Below are 5,602 nucleotides of genomic sequence, written 5' to 3' on the forward strand. Positions count from 1 at the left end.
AGAGAGGCTGAAATCGTTGCGATGATTTATGGTTTCGTTAGGCGTGTCTTAATTTTATCAAACTTAAACAAGTTAAACTCTTTTGGTTGTTGTGCACCTTTGCAATAATCACGGTATTTGTGGTCAGTGTCATGTTGGAAAACTTAGAGGGCGTTTAGTTCCGTGAAAGGTTTGCATCAAAAGCCATTGGCCTTCATCTCCAACTTTTTGTAGAACTCTCTAATGATCCAGTATAACCATGTCTCAAAAAGAATGGTTTCTCCTGCACCAGGAAGTGACAAAATAGGGTTCAAATCAAGTAAACCCATCTGTGTTTTCCAATAAAGACTTTATAAAACGTGGAAGAAATTTGTTTATCATGAACTATCAACTAGTAACAGAGGTAAACTCAGGCCAAACATGTGTAGATTTTGTGAAACGTGGAGAGATTTCGTAGTCGGCAATGATAACTAGCCGAGACACAAAAATACTTCAGCCCCTTCGGAATTGGTCAGCATCATCGTCTGACAAGGCTGAAGGCAGGCTCAAAAAAAGCAAATCTATCAACCCAAAATCACATGTAGTAAACGATGCAATTGAAGGATATAGAGCGTTAGATAGCCTTTTGTAATCCGTTTGGAGAGTATTCAAGCTCTAGATTCGGAAATCAACTGAGTAATCTGGCGTACACATAATCGGAATGGAAAATCTTTTGATGAACAGGATGACGCCGAACAAACTCATTTTCACTCCGACCCTGAAAGCATTTTGCCGAGAAATTTTTAAACTCAATAATTTCCAAGCAGATGAGATTGTTCCACTTCCGTAAGGTTCTGAAGCCCAAGTTGTTTGAATACAAGAACTAACCTTGTACTATCGCGTAAAAAATCAGCGTTTTTCACCTTAGTTTAACTGTTTCAGTATAAATTGTAGGTTGATTTCATCAAAAAAAGAAACTAGCTGATAAAACTACAAACATATTCGGTTTAATCCATCAGTCCAAATCGTTACGCTTTAATGCTGGCAATGATTAGAATAAATAATGATCGGTGACAGAAAAGTTTCGTTTGTGTTTGGATAGCACGATGAGTAGTAGATATACGGTCAATGTGGTCTCGGGAGCTTTTCGCAACAATTTATTTACTTAAGTCATAACGTAAAATCCTGGTTTCGTCGTTGTTCCTTAAAATGCATCCATAGAACCTCCGGAATTTCAAAACTATTAGCTTCACCAGATCTGGGCAAATAAAGAGAGGCCATGCGGTTTGATCGTTCTGATCAATGCAACACGGCAGTCACATCTAAGCCCTAGTTATAACCAGACCGAAGACTGACACTTGTCATGAAATCCAACTTCTTGTTGGGAAGATATACGGTTATTTGCACACCAAAATGTCGATCAGCTGGGCTTTGGTTCCGTAAATGTGTGGGTCATATGCTAAAGTTCTTAAAAGATTTACCTGACTAGGAGGCGACTCTCGTTGTTTAGCACGGGCTGGAGGTTGAACCATCATTGTACCAACCACCAAAACGGATTACAATGGCTGCTATAAGGCAAATGTCACTATTTTTCTACGTGTACGAGAATTCTAAGATAATAATAGACCCTGTTGGTGTGTCTGCTGGGAACCAACGTGGTCTCATAGCGAAGTGAATTTTCGGCTTAATTCGTGCTTTGGAAATTTATACAAAATTGTCTGCATGGGAGTAAACAAGCATTGCTTCCATGCTTCTTCAACCTAGTAAATGCCAAGTCAGTAGGATTTAGAATAGGGGCTTTTGATTCTGAGTACTTAATTTAATGAACCTTTTGTGTTCCATCTGGTAAAATGTTACACTTAACTTAACTGTCGACTCATCAAATCCACACAACCGGAAAACCAAAGAACCGAGCTACCGATCTTCTACCATCCACTGCAAAACTCCGAATAAAAATAAAAACCATAGTGAACTTCTCTCCAGAAATGACCACACTGTGTTCATCGTTATCTCGTCTGCTATTCCAAACAACTCTTTACCGAACCGTAAGAAACCTATGGGGCGAAAGTTCAAAATGTTTAGCTAATAACAGGTAATCAAATGATGAATGAGAAACTTAACAAGCGCGCAAAAATTCGTGCTGTTTTTAACAGTACTTTCCAGGAGCATTCAACAGGCCAAAAACCGTTCTTGTGAACGATATAGCCTCAAAATATATTGAAGACTATTTGGCTGACTTGCGTACATCAGCAGAACCCTCTGCGAGCCATAAAACACCAAGATGGGAGAGGGGCGGGAGTGGAAGGCCGGTTTGCGGATCCCTTTAGACTCGGAGACCTCATGGTTCAGAAAACATACTGCATCTGCAGCTCACGATTTGAGAGACGGAATAGGTACCGCAAAATTTCGATGATGCAGCGATGAGTTCCCTATAAAAGGATAAAGAAAGACCATGCAGGTTGGACAGATACCAATAAATTAGTCTCCTGTTCATATAAGGTGAGATCGTGGCTTTCCGGAGGACGATGTTTCTGAGGAGTAACTTAAAGTTTGAGGTTGTCGGAACCTGATTGACCTTATTTTTACTAAAAATATTGGGAATTGTATCAACCACTCTGTGGACTGCTTGTAGACACCACCGAGGCCTTCAACTCATTCCACACTGAAGAACTGTCGATAGTCCTATGAAAAACAGACCGTTCAGGAAAAAACTGTTAACCTCAGCAAAGCAGTTCATACTGAGATTCAAGCCATTGCAGTGACCTGTACAGCTTCCACGATCAACTTCCTAATCAGCATGGAGGCTGACTTCTTGTCCCACCCCCTATTTATCAAGCATCCACCCAGAGGCTACTTGCGATTACAAAGGTTGTGCACCAGTTCAGTTCCGTTTCATTGCTGAAATACTGTGCTGCGCAAACCCAGTGTCCGTATGTCACTATCCTCAGTTGCCCGAGCCTTAATTACATGATTCATCCAGAGGCGGTATTGAAGCGAATGACTGTTGAGAGTCAGACCTTGTCACGACTGACGGAAAGCGCTTTCCAATTATAACGAATCTTACGCTATCATCGTAATAATAAACGGCATACGACTGAGGCACCGTAACCTTTCACTTGCGAACTGGCCTTATGTTCATTAATTGCCTTCTAATGCGTATCCACCAAAACCTTAATCACTTGTTCTCTTGAGTCCAATTTGTTCCTACCTCGTCCGCCTTGATTGTATTCCTCTCGGCGTGCGTCGATTGTCCGGAGGTCGTAATAACGACTTCCATTACTGTGTCTTACTCTTCTGTTGACCATACCATGGCCTCAACTACTATTTTGGCGTGTATCAATGAACCATTGTCTTGGCGTACTTATTACAACTGGGAATGCCAACACATCTGCGAAAAGTAAGTGATATGGCAAGCAACCCTATAACTGGTGTTAACATAAGTGCGCGTACGTTGCATTACGTGAGCAACTCAAGATCTTGGTACAACTCAGAAACATTTAAGTCACATTTTACTACAAGCCAATGCTTTATTGAAAAATGTTACGAAAACACTTTTGTGAATACAAGCTTACATTGGCAGTTCACGGATTGCATTGTGGCAGTGAAGTGTGGTTGCTATGTAAAGAAATCTGTCAGTGAGCTATTTAATAGTACAGACAATGTAACAGCTAATAATAATCCTAATATGCGCTGGAATATCCATCTTGTTGAAGCTTTTCTGATGATCATGCGCGAAATACAGATTTTGCGCAGCTCACACTGTGTGGTAAGCTTTATTAGCAAGAGTTTATGTGGAAACGACCTAGGTTTTACGCTCACTGGCTGCATCAATAGGATTTTTACCAGAGCTTTGAAAAATAGTCTATCCTAGGAATTAAGTCATCGCTCATTGTATAGTATCTTACTAGTCAATAGCCTGTGTAGAATAATTCGAAGTATTCGAGAAAACCCACTTGAGTGAAGCGCAAAATCACAAGCCAAAAATTGTGGATTCATGAGATTTATCAAAATATGCTTTACTATATTTATAAAATACGTAATAAAAGGAGCACGAACCTCAAATTATGGGGTTTCCCGTCTAAACTGTTGCACAAAGTAGTGCAAGTCCAAAGAAAGCCCAAAAAAGATGGTTAATTGATCTTAGTTTGCGACGCACGCCTGGGCACAACACGAGGTAACGCAAAGTGGTTGAAAAGCGCGGGTAAAAGATGGTCGGCCAAATCGGTTCGACAAGTCAAGGGTTAAAAGGTAATGAGGGATTACAAAAACACGTCGAGTTTATGAGGTAGACGCAGTAACCAGCAACGGACAAGGGAAGGGTTTGACCGGAAGGAAGGAAGTACAGCCTGTTTATTGCGAGTTACAAACTAGATAGACCAGAAGAAGAGTTAAAACATTATTCTCCTAGAATCAAGATGCAGACATGTTAGACACAATCTTTAAACTTCATGACTGCCTTCACAATCCGTCTTTCCTCAGTGTGCTAGTCGTACTGAAAGGATCATGATTAACCACAACCCGGTGAGACCGGATTCATTGGGAAATGATTTAAGTCCTACCCCTGGTAATGGGTTTTGCAGTGTAGTGATTCTGTAGCATTATATCAGGCTGACAAAGTAAGTTTGATAATATTCGCCTCAGCTTCATTCGTGCACCTCGGTTAGAACTTATGCCCCATGGAATCAGCACAATGCTGTGGCATTCAAATTGTTTGTCTGCCTCGATAGAATATCTTGCTTGGTACATCATGGGAAAAAGGAATCAAGTGCAGCTTCGAACTGATACATTCGCTTTCACATTTTGTTTTTAAGTATGATTTCATGGGTACGGGGATTTGTCTAAAATTAGTTCTTTTCAGTCGCGAATCAGACAGGTGCACCCCCTTAGCTGACTGAGCCCTGTTATGCTGTCCCGGACAAGTATACCCAAAGATTTCTTAAGTAGTATCGACCACCAATAACTACTAACATGTCTTCGGAAGCAAAGATTGAATTACCATTTGATACAAAAGCCTTAGAATGACAAAAAAGTGTTGACGCAAAGGCAGTGTTACGGAAAGCTGCGGTTTTGATGGCCCAAATTTCAAAACAGTCATTAAGCGTCTAGCAAAAATCCGCGTGATCATCAGTGAATAACGTTGGCAGTTAGTCAACTGGTGATTGAATGGACACGGACAGCATTCCTGACGCAGCGTCCGACGGAACATAACAGTGGAAAATTTTCGCTCCGAAAAAATCATTCTCTACGAGCATTAGGGAGTAAATAACTTGCTCCCAGTTCTTCACCATGCGTAACGAACACTTATGCATTTAAACGCGTGTCCTTTTCACCACACAAAATGGGCGGAGGAAGCAAAATTAATTGCACTGTAAAATCAAGTCTGGCTTCTTTTTATTTTTGCCGATGTAAAGAAACAACTTATTTCATACACGGAATAACAGGACAAGTGGTCAAATGGAATGCACCATAAATCACATCAAAATCTTGGTAGAAACGCCAATTGCTAAAAATAATATTCCCACGCATTTGCTTTCTTAATTCATGAAGATGGACAGACATATCACCAATCATATACGAGCTGGTGTTCTACTGACACATGCAACACTTGCGTGTCCCTCAAGAGCTTATGCATTTTCAGCAGACT

This window comes from Opisthorchis viverrini, assembly GCF_000715545.1.
Source record: "Opisthorchis viverrini unplaced genomic scaffold opera_v5_322, whole genome shotgun sequence".
Taxonomy (NCBI): Eukaryota; Metazoa; Platyhelminthes; class Trematoda; order Opisthorchiida; family Opisthorchiidae; genus Opisthorchis; species Opisthorchis viverrini.